We start from the raw sequence: 25761 nt of genomic DNA, 5'->3' as shown, positions 1-25761 counted from the left end.
ATGGGCTAGGTCACAAATCTAGTCTCATACTGGGTGACAATCATGCCACCCTGCTGGAGGTGCTCGAACTACCTGCGGTACTCCTCACTCAGAGTGAAAAGAATGAACTTCTCCAGAAATAGCTACGAAAACTGCTCCCAAGTAAGTGAAGGTGAACCGGTTGGTCTGCTCTGCACATAATCCTGCCACCACATCTTAGCAGAATCGGTCATCTGGAACACTAAAAAATTGACCCCATTAGTCTCAACAATACCCATATTGCGCAACACCTCATGGCAACGATCCAAATAATCCTATGGGTCCTCAGAAGGTGCACTACTAAAAGGAATAGGAAAGAGCTTGGTGAACTTATCCAACCTCATCAATCCCTCAGAAGACATCGCGGGCCTCTTCCCGAACTGTGTAGCAACAACGGGCTGAACTACCCAAACTGTTGGAACTGCTGGAGTCTAATATATGGAAGCTATTTGCTCCGGAGTATGAGTGGCAGGAGTCTGTTCTCCTCCTCTAGCTTGGGAGACAGCTGGTGCCATAGGAAATACTCCAGCCTAAGCCACACTATCTATGAGTCCAACTAAGCGGACTAGGGCATCCTGAAGTACCGGAGTGGCTATAAATCCCTTCGGGATCTGAGCGGGTCTTATTGGTGTTGTTTGAACTGGGATCTCCTCATGATCAATCTGAGGCTCCATAATAGGTGTTGCTGCACTTGCTCTAAGCTGAGCTCTGCCTCTGCCTTGGCCCCTACCTCAGCCCCGGCCCCTACCCCTGGTAGTGGCTAAAACAGAGGGGCTCTGGCTCCTGCTCGGCTGTAGATGTTGTTCATGTTCTCGACATCTACGAGAGAACAAGAATAGAATGGTTCAAAACTTCAGTAATGGAATAAAGTCGCACGATAGCGAAAGAAAGAAGTGAAATTTTCCTATAACCTTATAGCCCCTGGAAGATAAGTACAAACGTCTATATATCGATCCTCCAGACTCTACTAAGCTTGCTCATGACTCATGAGACCTACGCAACCTAGTGATGTGATACCAACTTATCATGACCTAAAATCCCACCATCGGGATCGTGATGGCGCGTAACATTTCACTTGCTAGGAAAGCCAACGTTAGCTACGTTACTTAACCAGTTTTAACAATTTAGAATCAAAGCATTAACAATAATAAACCGTAATCATTTGAAATAGACTAATAAGATACTAAATGACGAAGTCTAAACATATCCTAGAATCTGGAGTCACGAATACATGAGCATCTAGAGTACTACAGATAAAGTCTGGACAAAATACAACTGTCTGAAGCTAAATAAACTGTAAATACAGAATAGAAAGGGGACTTCAGGGTTGCGGACGTCAAGCAGCTATACCTCAAGTCTCCTAAAGTAGCTGAATCCAAGTAGTCTCACTACGCGCGCGCTGGGACCCACACTGGTATCTAAAAAGATATGTGTATGGATTGTTGCGGGTTAAAGAGTTTTTCCAATTAAAGTGACAAATTTGAGTAAGGATTATTTTATTTACAGAGCCGCCACTTGAAATTGATTTTTTGGGTGTTCAAAGTTACCTTTTATTTGAATCCCTATTCAAAAGAAGATTTGACTCTTTTATTATTGACCTGCGAAAACAAAGTTCGAGTAAGGAATTCTGTTGACCGGTGAGAAGGTGTAAGGCATTCCCCAAGTCCCGTGGTTCCAGCACGGTCGCTTTATTGACTACAACTTGGCTTGAATTAATTTTGGATAAACTGTGATTTATTGATTTTCATGTTTTATCTATCCGCTTTTAATTATTCAAATATGGAATTATCTTTGAAACGAATCATGTGTGTGAATTCGTTTTATTTATTATGCCAAAATCTTGTCACGCGTACGTGTACACAATTAATAGCATTTTATTATTAAGATTGTTTTGGCCAAAGTTAATACATACTTCGGTTTTATTTTTTGAAAATCACAATTATGCCACGTGAACGTATACATAATCGCGATAAACTAATTAAAGGCGTGCCTAAAGCACTCTATCAGTGTTCATTATTCTTCCTATATTTTTGAGATTATTGTAAGGTCATGAATTATGGAATTACTTGTGGAAGAAGTGTATGATTTTATATTTTTGAATAAATAAACCATCATCTACCAATACCCTACAATCTAACAATTGAAGCCCAAATTTATTAGGGTCCAAATCTTCCCAACTTTAAAGTAAGTTTGAATACCATATTACCAGAAACATGATTAAGTATATAGCATTTAAAGACTAATTTACACTATTATTTATAAAGTTTAAAGGCAAATAAATAAAATCACATAAAATAAGATTAAAATAATAGAGGAAATAATAAATCTTAAATGAAAAATTTCCAATTAAATGAGTTTCCAAGAACAAGTACAGTAACTCAGACGAATGTCGAACAAGCATAAGCGAAGAAGAACATCAAAGCAAGTGAACGGAGCTCCAACGGAATTCTCGACCTCGACTATTAACTTCACTTTTTAGCGTGTAAAAAGGGATGTTATGAAGTATTTTTGCTAGGTTTTGGTTGATGAACAACTAGATTTTTTGAAAAGAAAAGACGAAGAAAGAATGACACGAGTAGAAATTTTCTTAAGCATAGAAGAAGAAAACAAAATTCTCTCTATTCCCTTCTCTCTTTTTTTCTTCCCCCCCCCCCCCTCACATTTCTTTTCTATTTATAGAAAAAAAATCGGATTTTTTTCTATAATTTATTATTTTATTATTTTTTAATTAAAAAGAATTTCCACTTCCCATTTTTCTTCTTTTTTAAAAAAATAATAATTCCCCACTTTCCTTTACTTTTATTTTTTTAATTTCTCACTTTTTTTTATTCCCCAGCTACCTTTACATTTATTTTTTAATTCCAACTTCTTTTACTTTTCATTTTTAAAATTTTCACATTCTTTTACTTTTTTTTTTTTTAATCTTCCACTTTCTTTTAAAAATAATTTCCACCTACTTTTACTTTTACTTTCTTTATTCCATACTTTTAATTTTTCTATTATTTTATTCCCATCAAAAAATTAAAAAATATATTTATTTTTTTCATTTTTTTAAAAATTTATTTCGTTTAAAAATAAAGATAAAAAATAATAATAATACTAATAGTAATAATTTGACCTTTTAAATTATTTTTAATACTTACCCTATATAAAAAAAAATATAACAAAGCTAAAAATATATATATTAAATTTCTAAAAGTAATTATATAGTAGAAGGTGGTAAAAATTCAAATATAGTAAAGAATTAGGTGCTCACAGCTGCCCCTCTTTGCTTGGAAACATAAAGAGTTTTCAGGCAAAGACTAGGTGAGCCATGTGACTAATTTTTGACCAAACCGTTATTCAAAAGGAAAAGAAATAAATGATAGGGTACAACCGAGTCCTGATTTTGGACAGCCTACATATCTCGGGTTATAGGGGAATCAGGTGACCTGTAGTTCAAGGAGAATGGTGGAATGATGAGTTGAGGAGTCGAGTAAGGTTCCGTCGAGGCTCCAGTCCGCGGTCGTGCTATTATATCAAAATAAAAAAAGAAACTCAACAAGCCTATCAGCTATGAGTTACAAGATTCCTATCTATGAGTCTTCTGAAGCTTGATCTTGAGTCTTGAGTGGTTCTTCATGCAGACTCTCATCTAAACCTTGATGCTCGCTAGCTGTAGGTGCTAGTTCATTGTTCTATAGCTTCTTCTAATCAAAACGGGACTCCAATGCCCGTGGCTTCAGTCATGTCTTGAGCATTCCACATCTTTTCAACTGCTTTTGCAGTTTGGATTCACCTATTTTTTCTTTTCTTTTATTCTGAATTGAGACTTCTTCTTTTGGTCATCTCGAACTCTGTGCCTCGAGGTAAAACCTACTCAGACACCAAAATAAACAAACGAACAAAATTTTTCTGCCCCAGTTTGCACTACAAAGATTTCGTGAGTTATTGTAACAAAATTCTAAACTACATCTTTATTGAAAGCAATAAAAGGTTGGGAATGGTGTACCCGAAAAACAAAAAGAGACTAGGGAATGGAGACCCTATGTCTAAAATGAAAGAACCTAGGGAGTGGAGACCCTATATTAGAAAAGCGACTAGGGATTAGTGTACCCTGATACTGATAAGGAAATATAACCAGGGGTTGGTACCCTATATTACAGAAAAAGAATGTAATCATGGGATGGCGTCCTGTATTACTAAAAGAAAATGTAACTAGGGGATGATACCCTGTATTACGGAAAAGAAATGTAACCAGAGGTTCTGTATTACTGAAATGAAAATGAATCCCTTGGGTGAAAAGTTATACCTGGGTTAAACTGCGAAAAGCGAGCTTGGGCGAAGAGTACTTCTACCCGGAATATGAGCTGGATCCCCCTAGGTGAAAAGTTTCTACCTGGGTTAAACTACGAAAAACAACTTGAGCGAAGAGTACTTCTACTCGGAACTATGAGCTGGTCCCCCTAGGTGAAAATATTCTACCTGCGTTAAGCTACGAAAAACAACCTGAGCAAATAGTACTTCTACACGGAACTATGAGCTGGATCCTCCTAGGAGAAAAGGTTCTACCTGGGTTAAGCTACAAAAAGCAAGCCTGGGCGAAGAGTACTTCTACCCGGAACTATGAGCTGGATCTCCCTAGGCGAAATGATTCTACCTGGGTTAAGCTACGTAAAACATCTTGAGCGAAGAGTACTTCTACCCGGAACTATGAGCTGGATCCCCTAGGAGAAAAGGTTCTACCTGGGTTAAGCTACGTAAAACAAGCCTGGGCGAAGAGTAATTCTACCCGGAACTATGAGCTAGATTCCCCTAGGCGAAAATGTTCTACCTGGGTTAAGCTACGTAAAACATCTTGAGCAAAGAGTAATTCTTCCCGGAAGTATGAGCTGGATCCCCCTAGGCGAAACGGTTCTACCTGGGTTAACCTACGTAAAACAACCTGAGCGAAGAGTACTTCTACCCGGAACTATGAGCTGGATTTTCCTAGGCAAAAAGGTTCTACCTAGGTTAAGCTACATAAAACAACCTGGGCGAAGAGTACTTCTACCCGGAACTATGAGTTGGATCCCTCTAGGCGAAAAGGTTCTACCTGGGTTAAGCTACGAAAAATAGTCTGGGTGAAGAGTACTTCTACCCAGAACTATGAGCTGGATCCCCCTAGGCGAAAAGGTTCTACCTGGGTTAAGCTACGTAAACCAACCTGAGCGAAGAGTACTTCTACCCAGAAACTATGAGTTGGATCCCCCTAGGCGAAAAGGTTCTACCTGGGTTAAGCTACGAAAAATAGCCTGGGTGAAGAGTACTTTTACCCGGAAACTATGAACTGGATCCCCCTAGGAGAAACGGTTCTACCTGGGTTAAGCTACGTAAAACATCCTGAGCGAAGAGTACTTCTACACGGAACTATGAGCTGGATCCCCTAGATATGTGTATGGATTGTTGTGGGTGAAAGAGTTTTTCCAATTAAAGTGACAAATTTGAGTAATGATTATTTTATTTTCTGAGCCGCCACTTGAAATTAATTTTTTGGGTGTTCCAAGTCACCTTTTATTTGAATCCCTATTCAAAGAAAGATTTGACTCTTTTATTATTGGTCTGCGAAAATAAAGTTCGGGTAAGGAATTCTGTTGACCGGGGAGAAGGTGTAAGGCATTCCCCAAGTCTTGTGGTTCCAGCATGGTCTCTTTATTGACTACAACTTGGCTTGAATTAATTTTGGATAAACTGTGATTTATTGATTTTCATGTTTTATCTATCCGCTTTTAATTATTCGAATATGGAATTATCTTTGAAACGAATCACGTGTGTGAATCCGTTTTATTTATTATGCCAAAATCTTGTCACGCGAACGTGTACACAATTAATAGCATTTTATTATTAAGATTGTTTTGGCCAAAGTTAATACATACTTCGATTTTATTTTTTAAAAATCACAATTATGCCACGCGAACGTATACATAATCGCGATAAACTAATTAAAGGCGTGCCTAAAGCACTCTATCAGTGTTCATTATTCTTCCTATATTTTTGAGATTATTGTAAGGTCATGAATTATGAAATTACTTGTGGAAGAAGTGTATGATTTTATATTTTTGAATAAATAAACAATCATCTACCAATACCCTACAATCCAACAATTGAAGCCCAAATTTATTAGGGTCCAAGTCTTCCCAACTTTAAAGCAAGTTTGAATACCATATTACTAGAAACATGATTAAGTATATAGCATTTAATGACTAATTTACACTATTATTTATAAAGTTTAAAGGCAAATAAATAAAATCACATGAAATAAGATTAAAAGAATAGAGGAAAGAATAAACCTTAAATGCAAAATTTCCAATTAAATGAGTTTCCAAGAACAGGTACAGTAACTCAGACGAATGTCGAACAAGCATAAACGAAGAAGAACATCAAAGCAAGTGAATGGAGCTCCAACGGAATCCTCGACCTCGACTATTGACTTCACTTTTTGGCGCGTAAAAAGGGATATTATGAAATATTTTTGTTGGGTTTTGGTTGATGAATAGCTAGATTTTTTGAAAAGAAAGACGAAGACAGAATGACACGAGTAGAAGTTTCCTTAGCATAGAAGAAGAAAACAAAATTTTCTCAATTCCCTCCTCTCTTTTTTCTTCTCTTTCTCCCCCCCCCCCCCCCCCAACATTTCTCTTCTCTTTATAGAAAAAAAAATTCGGAATTTTTTCAGATTTCTTTTATTTTATTATTTTTTAATTAAAAAGAATTCCCACTTTCCATTTTCTTTATTTTTTTAAAAATAAATAATTCCCCACTTTTCTTTACTTTTCTTTTTTTAATTTTCCACTTTTTACTTCTTTTTTTTTTTAATTTTCCAACTATTTTACTTTTTGTTTTTAAATTTTCACTTACCTTACTTTTCTTTTTTCTGATTTCTACTTTCTTTTCTTTTTTAAAAAAATAAATTCAACTACTTTTACTTTTATTTTTTAATTCCAACTTCTTTTACTTTTTATTTTTTAAATTTTTACATTCTTTTACTTTTATTGTTTTTAATTTTCCACTTTCTTTTACTTTTTTTAAAAATCAATTTCCACCTACTTTACTTTTACTTTTTTTATTACATATTGTTAATTTTTCTATTATTGTATTCCCATTGGAAAATTAAAAAATATATTTAATTTTTTCTTTTTTTAAAAAAATTTATTTCATTTAAAAATAAAGATAAAAAATAATAATAATACTAATAGTAATAATTTAACCTTTTACATTATTTTTAATTCTTACCCTATATAAAAAAATATAACAAAGCTAAAAATATATATATTAAATTTCTAAAAGTAATTACATAGTAGAAGGTGGTAAAAATTCAAATATAGTCAAAAATTAGGTGCTCACAGTATTTGCCTTACTATGGCTAGAGAGGCAGAAACCGGGACTTTATTTCACCAGATTGTGGATATAGCATATCGTATTGAGTGCATCCGCAGTGATTCGCAAATAACCTGTACGAAATAATAATAATAATAATAATAATAATAATAATAATAATAATAATAATAATAATAATAATAATAATAATAATAATAATAATAATAATAATAATAATAATAATAATAATAGAAAAAACAGGAATAAAAATAAAGTAATAAACTCATATAAACGGACCCGAAGGTCAACTACCAAAGAACCCAGAATAACAAAGTCTCAAGTCTCATATCACAATACCGATGATAGCTCAACAATCACAAACAATTACAACATATCAAATCCTTTACGGCGCGCAACCCGATCCTACCATATCATCATATGTTCATATCATAATCTGTCTTTATTCCTTCATATCAATTCAATACCTTCCAATTTCGTTGCGGTGTACAACCCGCTTCCCAAACAATTTCAAATCATCAACATAAATAATTAAACAATAATATTTACGAAATATCAGCATGAAGAAGGTGAATGTACAAGACAGTAAAGAACCATAGAATAATCAGAGAATATCTAACATCTCGAAATCTTAAATTTTACCAACTCATCAGTACATAACAATTAAATAACTCACATAAGGGAAAAAATATTATAGACATCAAATAATATAAGAACAATGAAAGCAGGTAAAAAATGTGACAATTAAAATATAAAATTAAGGCAAGTAGAAACATGTAGTAAATAAGCAGAAATCAGGTGAGGAATGAATAAATTAAAGCAAGTAATAATTAAATAACAAGTAATAATTATAGCATAGAAGTCAAATAAAGACATGTAACAATTAAGGCATATAATAAGAGATATCATGGAATGAACGAAAATATGGAAATAAATATCCATATCCCGCATGCTAAATCCCACAACGGCGTATATACACTCGTCACCTCGCATATACTGCGTTTTTCCATATAATTCACATAACAAATAATTTAACAAGTCTTATTTCCCTCAAGTCAAGGATAGACATAATACTTACTCACATCGCAAACAAAGCAATCAATCAACTACGGCCTTGCCTTTTGAGCAAGCCTCCAAACCAACCAAACCTAGCAAATTATCAATCAAACGATTCAAAATAAGCTTTAGAAACTACCCATTAATGAAAGAGGTTCAATTTTGATCATTTTTGAAAAAGTCAACAAAAGTCAACCCCGAGCCCGCTTGGTCAAAACTCGAGATTCGGACCACCGATTAACCATTCACCCCCGAGCGCGGTAATATAATTTGTTTCGAAATCTGATCTCAATTTGAGGTCTAAACCTCAATTTTACAAAATTCTCTATTTCTACCCAAATCCCTAATTTTAACCATGGAAATCCTAAATTTGATATTGAAATCGAATGAAAAATAATGGGGAATTGAAAGAAAGTGGATTAGAGTTGCTCAACAATGGTTTTGGGAAAAAGAAATCCTTGAAAAATCGCCTCTAGAGTGTTTAAGGTTGAGATATGGTGTAAAATGAGCTAAGTCTCGTTTTCCTCCTCTTTTACCCAGCTGCATATGTCGCAATTGCGAGCACCGCAAATACGAAGCACAGGTCACAAATGCGAGTTATGCGTCAGAAGTCCAGATGCCGCAAATGCGACATTTATCTCGCAAATGTGATCATCCCCCCTTCGCAATTGCGCAAAAAACTTCGCAAATGCGAAGTTGACTCAAGTCACTTGCGATTGCAAATACGACCCCTATCTTCGCAAAAGCAACTATCACAGTTCGCAAAAGCAAATCTCTTACTCACAAATGCAAGGTCACCAATCTCAGGCCCTGCTCACAAATGAGAAATTTTATTTGCAAAAGCGAGGCTCGTAAATACGATCCAGATTCCGCAATTGCGAGATCTGCATCAGAACCAAAAGTTAACTCTGCACCAGCAGTCCTAAAACTTTTTAAACTCATCCGAAAAGCGTTCAAAACTCACCCGAGCCCCTCGAGCTCCAAACCAAATATGCACACAATTGTAATAACATCATACGAAGTCGCTCGCGCAATCAAATCACCAAAATAATATCTAAAACTACAAATCGAACATTTTAATGAATGAAATTTCAAAGGAAAACTCAAGAACAATTAGAATCACAACTAAGCGTCCGAATAATATCAAACCAATTCCGAATTGCACTAAATTTTGCAGACATGTTTTAAATAGTAAAACAGATGTATGCTAAATCCTAAAATCAAAATCCGAACCCTATAGCCATGAAGTCAACCTTATGGTCAAACCTAGGAAATTTATAAATATTCAAATTACTAGCTTTAGACAAAATGAGTCAAATCACCCTAAGGAACTCCGAATTTAAATCCGGGCCCAAAATCACAATACGGACCTATCGAAATCGTCAAAACACTGATCTGGGGTCATTTTCATAAAATATTGACCGTTGTCAACTCAAGTTATTTTTAAAGCCAAAATTCATATGTTCTTAAAATTTTCACATAAAAGCTTTTGAAAAAGCGACACGGACCACACACGCAAACCAAGAAATATTAAACGAAGCTAATAGAGGTCTTGAAATATGAAAATAAGGGCTAGCACTCAAAATGATCTATCGGGTCGTCACATGAAAGTCTTCATATTAAACATATATATGTTATAAAGGACATGTATGAATGAGTTGCCGCTAGCGTGACCAGTAGTAGGAGATACAAAGCAGTTTTTCATAACAGTTGGTTTATACTCGAGTTCTGCATTGAGCCCCTTCTTATTTTCATGATAAGCTAACCAACGTAACACAAGATAAAGTCCCATGGTGTATGCTATTTATTGATGATATTGTGCTAATAGACAAAAAAACTAGCGAGGGCGTTAACCAAATGCTTGAGCTATGGAAAAATATCTTATAGAATAAGGATTCTAAGATAAGTATAAGTAAGACTGAGTACGTGCACTACAAGTTGAGTCAGTATGAGAAGAACAAAGTTAAGCTGAAGCTAGATGGAATTGTGGTGATAAAATATAAACAATTTAGATATCTGAGTTCGTTGTTTCAATACAATGGAATCGTACATGAAGATATTATTCATATGATCAAATTCAGATGGTTGAAATGGAGAAGTGCTATCGGGGTGTTATGTGACAGAAAGATGCCAAGGTGAAAGGGAAGTTCTATAGAACAACTACCGGCTATGTTATGTAAAATTGAATGATGACCTGCTAAAGTTTAATATATCTACAAAATAAATATTGCAAAAATATGAATGCTAAGATGGATGTGCGATCACACAAGAATAGATAAGATTAAAAATGACTGCATTTGCCAGAAGGTGCAAGTAGTACACATTTAGGATAAAACGAGAGAAAGTTGCTTGAGATTGTTTGGTCATGTCGAACGTTGACCTAAAGATGCACCGGTCCATAGATATGAAACTATGATAGAGAATATATTAAAAGGGGACGAGTTAGACCTAAAATTACATAGAAGAAAGTTATCTCGAAAGACTTACAAATCCTTAGAATGAATACAGACTTAGCTAAAAAAAAAAACAGGTATAGTGGAAGAGAAAAATGCATATAGGTGATATCTACTAGTTGAAAATAGGGTTTTGACTTGGTAGAAAATTTTTATTTTATATATATATATATATATATATATATATATATATATGTATGTATATAGTAATCATGATGATATATGAGCTTAATGAAAGGAATGGGAACTTATATCGCCGACTTAAACTTGTTTGATATTGAGACATAATTATTATTGTTGTAATTATGTCACCGGATCATGACATACAAGTGTAGAATTGATTTAAAAATATGTACCATATGTTATAAGCCAACTAACTTCATTAATACTGGTATTCCTATTTCTATTCTGGTACTTCGGACAAAATATTACAAAATTGAAAATTCATACAGAAATTTAACGCAGGCAGTACAATATGCATATATAGAACAAAGGACAAGGAAATAAATCGAAACATAGCTAGAGCCTAGAGAAAGGTCGACTACTGCTGCCTCTGCGGTCCTTACCATTATTCATATCGATATTGTTACGATCAATGTGTCCCCCGCTATTTATTGCACCTTCTTTTTCTTATAACTACTATACTTTTTGCTAAATTTATGCACCTGAAACACGAGACGAACGTTAGGTGCGACTACAATCCAAGTAATTGCGTATAGACGAATTCATAATTTTAAATTAACGATTGGGAAAAAACCTTACTCCTTATTTCTTTGTGATAATAATACCATGGAAAATATCATCACCCCTTATTTCTTTCTGATATTAGATACCAGCTTAAGTAATATGAATAATTAAAACTCCACTCAATTTCTATTTTATTTGTTGATGATTCAAGGCTTACTTGGTTGGGTCACGAAAATTGAATTAATTTGAAAATCAAGTAATATTTATAGAGACATATTTTTGTTTTAAAATTTGAATCAAAGCATTTTGTGATGCCAAGCGGTGAAGACACGATCCATGGAATACCAAGAAGGTAAGAACTCCAACATGTGGTATTTCGACCAAATACAAATACAAGTAATACCCACGGTGGGCGCCAAACTGTTTACCGGAAAAATCGGATAACGTTAGATTTATGTATGGTTCTAAGGATATGCGATACAATTCGATATAAATCGCGTAGAGAAATGGAAATATGTATATTGTTGACTGTGAGAATGAAAATAATAAGCAAAAAGAATGAATAAGTAAAACAAGTACAAGGGGATAACTATCAATATAAGAAGTGATCTTTTGTTCCGGCCCCCCATAGCTTACAAGGATTCCCCCTTTTATAGAAGAGGGTCATTATAAAAAATAATAAAATAAAATATATAGTGGAAGGTCCATGATGACTTGTCTTTTCCTTGATTCCCGCAAAGATTCTCTCTCTTGGTTCGGTTGCAACGGATCTTGTGTGTGAGCTCGATACTAGCTCGAACTCGTTACTGGATCGGGCCCTTCGGTCTTGGATCGAGTTCGACCTTCGAGATGGGCGTCGCGCATTTTCGACCTCGAAGCAGTGCCTTGCGGATCAATTCGGTCACGGGCTCGATAGGATTATCGAGCCGCCTCCTCGAGCGACCTTCGGGCTCGAGGTTCGTTAGTACCGACCTCAGAGCTCACTCCCAAAATCTCATTCCGACTTTTTAACACTCAAACATGATCGAATGTAGGAAGGCCAAAATCTATTTTGACCGTATACAGATAGTCCCCTCGTTTCTGAAAAAAGGATGTGGCGAGAAATGATATGATTTCCCAGCAGCTCGATCAGATATACACTGATATTTTTATCGATCCCGACCTTGACGTATGTAATGCTCGATCATCTTATGCGTCTTTACAGTCCCCGACTTTATCGAGGATACCCGAATTTTTTCTTCCCCTGTGGGAATTTCCAGTTACTTTCGGTCCTTGGTGACCGGAGAAGATCAATCAGTGATGAATGCGGTGGGGCCCGCCTATCTTTTCAACGAGGCCCAACATGCTTTGAATCGGGTGTAATAGTCGAAGAAATGAGTACGGGCTCTACTATTACGCATACGGGGTACATTCAAAGAAATGAGTAGTTTTACTCGAAATAATGTAGCCCGTAGGCGTAATAGTCGAGCGAGTGATTGCTCGAACTCGAAATAAAGGTAGCTCGTAGGCTTATCAGTCGAGTGAATGATTCGAACTTGATGCAATGTAGCCCGCAGGCGTAATAGTCAAAGTATCCCGTAGGCTTAATGGTCGAGTGAGTGATTGCTCGAACTCGAAATAAAGGTAGCCCATAGGCTTGGCAGTCGAGCGAATGATTCGAACTCGATGCAATGTAGCCCGTAGTCGTAATAGTCAAAGTAGCCCGTAGGCTTAATGGTCGAGTGAGTGATTGCTCAAACTCGAAATAAAGGTAGCCGTAGGCTTGGCAGTCGAGCGAATGATTCGAACTTGATGCAATGTAGCTTGTAGGCGTAATAGTCAAAGTAGACCGTAGGCGTAATGGTCGAGTGAGTGATTGCTCAAACTCGAAATAAAGGTAGCCCATAGGCTTGGCAGTCGAGCTAATGATTCAAACTCGATGCAATGTAGCCCGTAGGCATAATAGTCAAAGTAGCCCGTAGGCTTAATGGTCGAATGAGTGATTGCTCGAACTCGAAATAAAGGTAGCCCGTAGGCTTGGCAGTCGAGCGAATGATTCAAACTCGATGCAATGTAGCCCGTAGGCGTAATAGTCAAAGTAGCCCGTAGGCTTAATGGTCGAGTGAGTGATTGCTCGAACTCAAAATAAAGGTAGCCCATAGGCTTGGCAGTCGAGCGAATGATTCGAACTCGATGCAATGTAGCCCGTAGGTGTAATAGTCAAAGTATCCCATAGGCTTAATGGTCGAATGAGTGATTGCTCGAACTCGAAATAAAGGTAGCCCGTAGGCTTGGCAGTCGAGCGAATGATTCGAACTCGATGCAATGTAGCCCGTAGGCGTAATAGTCAAAGTAGCCCATAGGCTTAATGGTCGAGTGAGCGCTCATTCGAACTCGATCCTGTTTGCATAATAAATCTTGAACATAGAATATCGGTAAAGAAGAGAGCTTTCTTTGCAAGTCATTATACATGGGTTCATGTTTTGCGTCAGGGCTCGGGCCAACTATATAAGCATGGTTCGTTTTAACCATTTGGCCCTTACAACGTTTCCCGCTGAGACACTGTTTGTCATGAAATAACAAAGTAACTTCCTTTGCACCGAACTTGATAATCATCACAGATGCGTTCAATGATAAAGCCCTGGATACTCATCACGAGGTTGATTTTAAAGAGGTCTCGGATACTCAACAGTAGTATCGTTTCCGCTATATGGCTGGTATCGATCTCTGGTCGACTTTTGCTTTTTCATAATGGACCTGGAAGTCAACTGGTCATCTTCGACTCTTATTTTGGATTGATATCGATTGTGCACATCGGTCCAAGTAATAGCTGGGTACTCGATCAGATTTTGCTTCAGCCGCCGTGAAGCCCTCGAGCTCCGCTCATTTAGACCTTGAGTGAAAGCTTGAACAACCTAATCGTCTGTGACTGGTGGCAGATCCATTCATTCCATTTGAAAACGAGCTACGAACTCCCTTAGCATCTCGTTATCCTTTTGTATTACCTTGAAAAGGTCCGACTTTCTGTTTCGACCTTTATGGCTCCGGCATGTGTTTTTACGAAGCAATCTGCAAGCATAGCAAAAGAATAAATGAAGTTAGATGGTAAGTTATGATACCATATCATTGCCCCCTTTGACAGGGTTTCACCGAATATTTTTAATAATACAGATTCGATCTCATCATCTTCCAAATTATTGCCCTTGATGGCACACGTGTAAGAAGTGACGTGCTCGTTGGGGTCAGTCGTTCCGTTATACTTGGGTATTTCAGGCATACGGAATTTTTGGGGGATTGGTTTTGGGGCGGCACTCGAGGGAAAAGGCTTTTGAATGAATTTTTTTGAATCTAGCCCTTTTATCATTGGTGGAGCTCCTGGGATCTGGTCGACCCTGGAATTATATATTTCTACTTTTTTATCATTGGCTTCGACTCGTTTTGTGAGTTCCTCGAGCAATTTAGTAATTTCGGGAGTAGTCCCCGATTCTTGCTCATTTGACTTCTCTATGGCTGGTTCCGTTCTGTGGGTGACTTCTCGAAGCGAATTGGGCTCCGGCCTGCTTTGTACCTGAGTTTGGCTCTACAACTGAGCTATCACTATTTGCTGGGCTTGTAACATCTCGAAGATCATCCGTAAGCTGACTCCGATCTCCTCCACGTTATAGGTGTCTCGAGCTACAGATCGAGTACCGCCCTGAATGCTTCTTTCCGGTTCGGAACGCTGATTCGCCTCTAGAGCTATTTGTGAATTGACATCCAATGGTACTTCGGCTCGAATTTCGGGTGCTTCAATTCGAGCCTCAGTGCCATCATCGAGTGGCCTTCCGGCCCCGGGTGCCAAGTTGTTGGTTTCATCTTGAAGGCCGGCTTCGTGGCCGATAGGTGAAGCCATTGCTGATTTGAAGTTGCAAACTAGCGTGTACTTTAGATTTATATCAAACGGTCACTGTTACCCTTAGCCCCACGGTGGGCGCCAAACTGTTTACCGGAAAAATCGGGTCATTACAAAAAATAATAAAATAAAATATATAGTGGAAGGCCCATGATGACTTGTCTTTTCCTTGATTCTCGCAAAGATTCTCTCTCTTGGTGCGATTGCAACAGCTCTTGTCTGTGAGCTCGATACTAGCTCGAACTCGTTACTGGGTCGGGCCCTTCGGTCTTGGATCGGGTTCGACCTTCGAGATGGGCGTCGCGTATTTCCGACCTCAAAGCAATGCCTTGCGGATCAATTCGGTCACGGGCTCGATAGGATTATCGAGCCGCCTCCTCGAGCGACCTTCGAGCTTGAGGTTCGTTAGTACCGACCTCAGAGCTCACTCCCAAAATCTCATTCCGACTTTTTAACAATTGAACACGATCGAACGTAGGAAGGCCGAAATCTATTTTGACCGTATACAGATAGTCCCCTCGTTTCTGAAAAAAGGATGTGGCGAGAAATGATATGATTTCCCAGCAGCTCGATCAGATATACACTGATATTTTTATCGATCCCGACCATGACGTATGTAATGCTCGATCATCTTATGCGTCTTTACAGTCCCCGACTTTATCGAGGATACCCGAATTTTTTCTTCCCCTGTGGGAATTGCCAGTTACCTTCGGTCCTTGGTGACCGGAGAAGATCAATCAGTGATGAATGCGGTGGGGCCCGCCTATCTTTTCAACGAGGCCCAACATGCTTTGAATCGGGTGTAATAGTCGAAGAAATGAGTACGGGCTCTACTATTATGCATACGGGCTACATTCGAAGAAATGAGTAGTTTTGCTCGAAATAATGTAGCCCGTAGGCGTAATAGTCAAGCGAGTGATTGCTCGAACTCGAAATAAAGGTAGCTCGTAGGCTTATCAGTCGAGTGAATGATTCGAACTTGATGCAATGTAGCCCGCAGGCGTAATAGTCAAAGTAGCCCGTAGGCTTAATGGTCGAGTGAGTGATTGCTCGAACTCGAAATAAAGGTAGCCCGTAGGCTTGGCAGTCGAGCGAATGATTCGAACTCGATGCAATGTAGCCCGTAGGCGTAATAGTCAAAGTAGCCCGTAGGCTTAATGGTCGAGTGAGTGATTGCTCGAACTCGAAATAAAGGTAGCCCGTAGGCTTGGCAGTCGAGCGAATGATTCGAACTCGATGCAATGTAGCCCGTAGGCGTAATAGTCAAAGTAGCCCGTAGGCTTAATGGTCGAGTGAGTGATTTCTCGAACTCGAAATAAAGGTAGCCCATAGGCTTGGCAGTCGAGCGAATGATTCGAACTCGATGCAATGTAGCCCGTAGGCGTAATAGTCAAAGTAGCCCATAGGCTTAATGGTCGAATGAGTGATTGCTCGAACTCGAAATAAAGGTAGCCCGTAGGCTTGGCAGTCGAGCGAATGATTCGAACTCGATGCAATGTAGCCCGTAGGCGTAATAGTCAAAGTAGCCCGTAGGCTTAATGGTCGAGTGAGTGATTGCTCGAACTCAAAATAAAGGTAGCTCATAGGCTTGGCAGTCGAGCGAATGATTCGAACTCGATGCAATGTAGCCCGTAGGTGTAATAGTCAAAGTAGCCCGTAGACTTAATGGTCGAATGAGTGATTGCTCGAACTCAAAATAAAGGTAGCCCGTAGGCTTGGCAGTCGAGCGAATGATTCGAACTCGATGCAATGTAGCCCGTAGGCATAATAGTCAAAGTAGCCCGTAGGCTTAATGGTCGAGTGAGCGCTCGTTCGAACTCGATCCTGTTTGCATAATAAATCTTGAACATAGAATATCGGTAAAGAAGAGAGATTTCTTTGCAAGTCATTATACATGGGTTCATGTTTTGCGTCAGGGCTCGGGCCAACTATATAAGCATGGTTCGTTTTGACCATTTGGCCCTTACAATGTTTCCCGCTGAGACACTGTTTGTCATGAAATAACGAAGTAACTTCCTTTGCACCGAACTTGATAATCATCACAGATGCGTTCAATGATAAAGCCCTGGAAACTCATCATGAGGTTGATTTTAAAGAGGCCTCAGATACTCAACAGTAGTATCGTTTCCGCTATATGGCTGGTATCGATCTCTGGTTGACTTTTGCTTTTTCATAATGGACCTAGAAGTGAACTGGTCATCTTCGACTCTTATTTTGGATTGATATCGATTGTGCACATCGGTCCAAGTAATAGCTGGGTACTCGATCAGATTTTGCTTCAGCCGCTGTGAAGCCCTCGAGCTCCGCTCATTTAGACCTTGAGTGAAAGCTTGAACAACCTTATCGTCTGTGACTGGTGGCAGATCCATTCGTTCCATTTGAAAACGAGCTACGAACTCCCTTAGCATCTCGTTATCCTTTTGTATTACCTTGAACAGGTCCGACTTTCTGGTTTCGACCTTTATGGCTCCGGCATGTGCTTTTACGAAGTAATCTGCAAGCATAGCAAAAGAGTCAGTAGAGTTAGATGGTAAATTATGATACCATATCATTGCTCCCTTTTGACAGGGTTTCACCGAATATTTTTAATAATACAGATTCGATCTCATCATCTTCCAAATCATTGCCCTTGATGGCACACGTGTAAGAAGTGATGTGCTCGTTGGGGTCAGTCGTTCCGTTATATTTGGGTATTTCAGGCATACGGAATTTTTGGGGGATTGGTTTTGGGGCGGCACTCGAGGGAAAAGGCTTTTGAATGAATTTTTTCGAATCTAGCCCTTTTATCATTGGTGGAGCTCCCGAGATCTGGTCGACCCTGGAATTATATGTTTCTACTTTTTTATCGTTGGCTTCGACTCGTTTTGTGAGTTCCTCGAGCAATTTAGTAATTTCGGGAGTAGTCCCCGATTCTTGCTCATTTGGCTTCTCTATGGCTGGTTCCGTTCTGTGGGTGACTTCTCGAAGCGGATTGGGCTCCGGCCTGCTTTGTACCTGAGTTTGGCTCTGCAACTGAGCTATCACTATTTGCTGGGCTTGTAACATCTCGAAGATCATCCGTAAGCTGACTCCGATCTCCTCCACGTTATAGGTGTCTCGAGCTATAGATCGAGTACCGCCCTGAATGCTTCTTTCCGGTTCGGAACGCTGATTCGCCTCTAGAGCTATTTGTGAATTGACATCCAATGGTACTTCGGCTCGAATTTCGGGTGCTTCGATTCGAGCCTCAGGGCCATCATCGAGTGGCCTTCCGGCCCCGGGTGCCAAGTTGTTGGTTTCATCTTGAAGGCCGGCTTCGTGGCCGATAGGTAAAGCCATTGCTGATTTGAAGTTGCAAACTAGCGTGTACTTTAGATTTATATTAAACGGTCACTGTTACCCTTAGCCCCACGGTGGGCGCCAAACTGTTTACCGGAAAAATCGGATAACGTTAGATTTATGTATGGTTCTAAGGATATGCGATACAATTCGATATAAATCGCGTAGAGAAATGGAAATATGTATATTGTTGACTGTGAGAATGAAAATAATAAGCAAAAAGAATGAATAAGTAAAACAAGTACAAGGGGATAACTATCAATATAAGAAGTGATCTTTTGTTCCGGCCCCCCATAACTTACAAGGATTCCCCTTTTTATAGAAGAGGGTCATTACAAAAAATAATAAAATAAAACATATAGTGGAAGGCCCATGATGACTTGTCTTTTCCTTGATTCCCGCAAAGATTCTCTCTCTTGGTGCGGTTGCAACGACTCTTGTCTGTGAGCTCGATACTAGCTCGAACTCGTTACTGGGTCGGGCCCTTCGGTCTTGGATCGAGTTCGACCTTCGAGATGGGCGTCGCGCATTTCCGTCCTCGAAGCAGTGCCTTGCGGATCAATTCGGTCACGGGCTCGATAGGATTATCAAGTCGCCTTCTCGAGTGACCTTCGAGCTCGAGGTTCATTAGTACCGACCTCAGAGCTCACTCCCAAAATCTCATTCCGACTTTTTAACACTCGAACTCGATCGAACGTAGGAAGGCGAAAATCTATTTCGACCGTATACACAAGTTGCGCTAAAAATAACTTCTTTTTTCCGGTACGTGAATGCGCTCACCCCGTCAACACGCTATCTCTGTTACTGCTTGCGAAATTCGGTGCAAATTAAATGGAGGAACGTGAGATAATAATTTTATGAAATCCATATCTTCTAGTTCTCTATGAAGAAAACTGATCAATCGTGTTATAAAGATAGGACCATGGACGATGGACCCTAATCCCACATCCCACGACATTTAAGTTAGGCCGAAATATAATAATTATATGGCCTACATAAATTTTCCTATTTCACATAAAAAGTTAAATACATATGGTATCCTGACATACCACTTTCTCTGGTGGATCAAGGGTCTTACTGCATGGGTCCTGATGATAATTTATATATCAAGTTTTTAATGCCTGTCAATTTCTTTCTCCAAAAAATTTCGAAGTTTTCATTATTGGATTGAGAACTATGCTACATTTTTCATTTGACAAAAAAATTAGAGGTTGATATTTGGAACTTCCATTTTATAAAATATAAACAAATCAATCTATATGCTATAATCTGTTCAAACGAAAACTATAAAAAGAAATAAGTATTGTCATTGTCACTTCTCTAACCATTTAAGTTTGAGTTTATATAAGTTATATAAATCGTGAGCGTAAAGAATTTATATACTATGGTTATTGTCGTAAGTAATCTGTTTTATTTTTTAAACCAGTATAAATTTTTTTTACACTATTTAATTGTTGCATGGCAGTTAACTTGTCAGCGTGTATATAACTTGAAACTCTTTAAAATTTCTACGTTGACATATAAATAGTTTTACACTTCTACTTTCAAGATTGAAGATTAGGTAACCGAAAAAAAAGTGCGGATACCAAATTCCTTAGGCTAGATAGAGTGGTAGTTGAAAATTACTAGGTAGCCATACGCCCAATCTTATGAACAAGGGTTTGTCTTGTCTAATTAGTCTTCTTCTTGGCATCAAGAGTCGTCAGTACTAAAAAGACCATAGCATTACCTTCGGGAAATCTAGGACGATAGCTCGCCGATAGTGGCGGACCCAGGATTTTGTACAAGCGAGTTCAATCTTAGAAGTACATAACTTTAGTCGTAAAATAGTAGTTGTCAAGTGGGTTCAAATAAAATATTTATACAAAATTTACGCAGTTTTAATCCTAATTTATACACATACACAATATTATTTTTTGATCAAGCCCGCTTGCCACCAAGTGCGTCCGCCATTACTCGCCGAGCCTATGGTGAACATCGATTGGGTTATCGTATAACATTAAATATTTAGTCAATTATCATATTTATCGGGATCTGAAATAATGTCTAACATTAAGATTTTTATATAATTATCGAATAAGCGACTTGATTGTACAAATATTTCTGATTCATAAAAATTAAAATTCATGTGTAATTACAGGGTGGAAAGGAAGAGTGAAAAGTCAAAGGTTGACGAGACTAACCTAAAAAGTCTCATGAGATCGATCTATCTCTCACTCTTTCTTAATATTGAGAAAATTTCTTAGTTGTATATTAATGGTGGACGTAATGCGATTGACCTGTATTTCACGTGACACTGCTTTTTTTTTTTCGCCATGCTTTTTTTTCCTTTTTTATTTAAGGCTGACGATAGTGCAAGCAAGTGTATGTAATTGTATACCTGAAATGGTTTATTTTATTTTTTATTTTTACCTTACGTATCTATGTAGGCTGTAGCCGTATATATATTTGAAACTATCTGCTTTTCCGATTAAAATTATCAGAGTCAACCATTGAATTAATTAAGACGAAGATAAGCATGAAACGAGGGTCATTTGGGCGAGCGCAGATTGTAATACCACCAAATTACGAAGAAATTATGAGCAAGTTGCCAAGTTTACTGAAAACAACAAAATAAAACTTGTTTAAATATAAGATGAGATGTCTCCAGTACATTTCAACTGACCAATGCAGGAGTACGTAGTAGGGCGCATTTACAAGTCAAGTGGGAAAAATGATGACCCCAAAGAAACCTCTATAAAAGGGAAAGAGAAACTTAGCTAATTTTTGACCAAGAGCAATTAATCACATTATGTTCCAGCTCCTTCCTAATTGTAGATATTTTTTGGCACACAATTTTACACAAATTAGTGGTGTTGGCCTCATATTGTCACTATTCAACGTGTAAAGTAGTTTAGGTGTAGGAAAATTTAAGCGTTTTGGTAAAATCAGCTAAATCTCAGCTGTACAAACTCATATTCACAACATGCAATTGATATTTTATATATGAAGAAGAGAAAGCTTCAGAGAGATGAGAACATAGAGAAACTGTATTTCTAAATTGAGTAAAATCTGAGAGTACTAGTCCAATTTATCTACTTTATGCCACATACACATGCCATCTAGCAACAACTGCTATCTAACGGATTCCTTAAATTCTCTCTATTAACTAACTGCCTCTTTATCTTTTATTATATCTAATCTCTTTGGTACTTATCACATTATTCCCCCTCATCAAGCTGGAGGATGAAAAAATCAAACACTCCTAAATTGGACAGAAGAAAGTGATGCTACACATTGGTGAGTCCTTTGGTCATCAAGTTTGCCAGCTTAAGTTTGGTAGAGAAGTACCGAGGAGCTATCAAACCACTCTTGAATTTCTCCTTCACAAAGTGGTAATCTGTAAGGCCCCGTAAAATTTTTCTAATGATTTAAGATTTTAAAGTGCGCCAACGATATTTGGGAATAACGTATTTGAGTATTAAAGAAGACCTACGGGATAGAGCCATATCATGTTGAATTGATAATATATGTTTAAGGTGTGTTGGAACATACTAAGGAGTTTTGGGAATGGAAAGAACTTGTGTGGAACAAGTTGGACACATTAAGTGGAAAGGATGTTTCAATTGGCACAAGATCAGAATTCAAATGAATATAACTCCCTCAATATAATGACTTAGGTGGTTATCTACCTATTAAATTAAAGCTCTTTGAGTCTAGTTTCCAACGCATCAAACCGCTCATCATTTGGATATGTATAGAGAAAGTTATGGCTATTTTATTGGACTTGTGTCATATGCGCGCCCAGATGTGGGGCCGCACATATTTGAGAGTTTCTGCCTCAGGTGCGCGGCCACTTGTCCAGGTGCGCGGCCGCGCATGTAGGAGCCCATTAAATAACCCCAAGGACGGGTAGAGAGAGGGGCTAAGTCATTTCTTCAAGACTAGGGCTTTCTCTCCACCACCCAACCGGCCAAGGCTTCCAATACACACTTAAGGTGAGTTTTTAAGGGTGTTTTTATGATGATTTCACTTCTCAATCACTAGTTACAACAAGGTTTTGTATTGGATTCCATAGGATTTCTTCAAAATCTCAAGAACACCCCAAAAGTTGACTTTCAAGATTTGGTCTACAAGAGGTAATCTTTCACCCTTAAACCTACATGCATGGATTGTTAGTGAATAAATGAGCAAGGAATAAGTACTAGCACTTATGAGATGGTGATTGGAAGCCATAAATACTTAAACTAGATTATTGGGTGTGGTAGAGATTTTGTAATGAGTTAATTAGTAAAATTTGGTAGATGTGAGTTCACTGATGATTATAATGGTGCTAAGAAGGTAGTTAGTGGACAAAGGATGTCGTAGTATCTCTTGTTGGTGGTAAAGAGGTATTGTTGGATGAAGAAACACCATCACTAGAGGTAGTTGAATACTATGCACTCTAGGTGTTTGATAAAATGCTAAAATGACCAAAAACCTGGAAATATTTATTAATATTGGTCCAATTGAATTATGTTGATGTAGATTGAAGTTGTAAGAGTAGTGGGTGGTTTTAATATCGCTAAAGAGCTCCATCAAGGTATGTTGGCTAAACATTCTCTCTTAGAATTGAATTCCATAATGTTTCCGTAAGATCAAGTATGATTGGTTCAAGATTCCTAACTTCTATATTCCGGGTTATTCCCTATAAATTTAATTATCCCGAATGAGCCTTATGTCGAAAGATAGAAGTTCAAAGTAAGGTTTGCGTATTAAAATGCTATGTCTTTGAGTCGTGTTCCAAATGAAGGTTATGATGCCAAATTGTGTGAGAAAATCTCAATATTTTTAAGACTCTTAATTGCTCATATGTGTACTTAAAGTCTTAATTGAAAATGTCTTATTGGTGATAATCTATAAAGATGGTTGAAAGTGAAATAAGTAAATTGGGGATATAGAGTGTGGCCAATGTGCCAAGAGTGAAGCTTATAGTTGTGGCTAGTGGTGCCAATGAAATGAGAATATGCGATAAAGATTATGAAATGAGCCTCGACTCAAATATTTTAAAATGACTTCGAAAATAGAATTGCCTAAAAGCTTTCGTACTCAAGTCATGCCATATGTGGCTATTTTAACAAATACTATGCTTTATGAGTATTTCCAATGTGTTTTGCGTTCTTCGTGAGTGGAAATTATGTATTGTTCTTTTTGGGGAAAAATATTTCAAGAATAAATGGCGTGTTACTTGTTGATGATTTTAACTTGCGCATCAATTGCCAATTATATTACTCCATTTCTCGGAAAAAAATCTATTGTGCTTAAATTGTTCATTTCTAACGAACTTAAAGTTGTGATTTTCGGAATATTATATGTATGTTGATATTTATGATGATGATACATGAGAGGGAAGAAATGAAAGTGTGGAATATCAAATATGGTCACAGTGCCTTGAATAAAGAATCTTGTGAATGGCCAAAAGAGCCAAGGAAATATTGTCGTTGTGAATGACTGAAAATACTAGTGGAGATTTATACAATGTGAAAGATGACGAGGTAAATACATTTGCACCTATGTTATTTTTGTGAATTATTCCCCTTATTTGGGATGAGATTGATGTTATAAAATTATTCCTCTTAATTGAAATTGAGATTTTGGTTGATGTCTTCAAATAAGACAGGCTAGTCGAGGTTAGGGTTCCAAACCTCAGTTCTTACTTATGCAACGGGCTATGCCACCCAAACCAACCTTTTTAGCACTTTTGAGGAAGTGAAGACGAATCGGGTCGTGATCGGATTCCGTACTAAAATTACGGTGGTATTGGTATTGATAGTAATTGTGGTTGATTCTCTAAGGAGATAGCCTAGCCGATCGGATCGTGATCGGACTCCGTGCTAAAATTACGGTGGTATTGGTATTGATAGTAAATGTGGTTGATTCTCTAAGGAGATAGCCTTGCCGATCGGGTCGCGATCAGACTCCGTACTAAAATTAGGGTGGTATTGGTATTGATAGTAATTGTGGTTGATTCTCTAAGGAGATAGCCTAGCCGATCGGGTCGTGATCGGACTCCGTGCTAAAATTACGGTGGTATTGGTAATGATAGTAATTGTGGTTGATGTCTCTAATGAGATAGCCTAGCCGGTCGGGTCGTGATCGGACTCTGTACTAAAAGTACGGTGGCATTGGTATTGTGAACACTGGTATTGTGAATATTGGTATTGTGAATAGTGATATTGTGAACAGTGGTATATCGATGCTAATGATCTCTCAACCAAAAATTGTATATGAAGTACATATTTTGAAAATTATTATGTTTTAACTGGACATTTGGATATTGTTGATTGTGACTTGTTGTTTCTATGTGTTGCCTTTTCTTATATGGGCATTCTATTTTGAAAGAGGACTTTTAGCTATATATACTAGTGCTATTCGACAGTACTAACATCCCTTTTGCCGGGGGCGCTGCATCTTTAATGGATGCAAGTGGTTCTATGGCAGGCATCATTGATCAGTGATAACTGTACACTCTTTTTAGCTGATTTGGTGAGCTCTACTTCATTTCGGGGTCACGTATCTTTTGTTTCTCATGTGCTGTGTTTTGAGGTATAGCCAGAGCCTTGTTGCCGACATTTTCATATTACTCTTCTATTATACTTAGAGGCTCCGTAGACAGGTTGTGGATGGTATTTGATATGGAGAATTGAATTAGAAATGTTGGTAGGTGAAAATCATGTTTTCATTAATTCTATAAACTCGTAATATTTTGAAAATTATGAATGAAGCTGCTAATGAGAATGAAAAGGAAGTTGTTAGTAAAAGTTTTTCAGTGTTTGATTAATGGAGTACATCTCCTCTTTATTTATGGATGAGTTTGGGTAGAAGGAAATCTAACAGGCTTGCTTGGCCCGGTTCTCTCGGTTGAGCGCCGATCGCGCTCCCCGAGTTTGGGGTGTGACAAACTTGGTATCAGAGCCTAAGGTTTTAAAGTGTCCTAGGATGTCTCGGAGCAGTGTCTGTTAGAGTCTTTCTTATCGGTGTGTTGTC

This window comes from Nicotiana tabacum, chromosome 2 (assembly GCF_000715075.1).
Source record: "Nicotiana tabacum cultivar K326 chromosome 2, ASM71507v2, whole genome shotgun sequence".
Lineage (NCBI taxonomy): Eukaryota > Viridiplantae > Streptophyta > Magnoliopsida > Solanales > Solanaceae > Nicotiana > Nicotiana tabacum.
The sequence above is the reverse complement of the archived record's forward strand: the minus strand, read 5'-3'. Positions refer to the sequence as shown.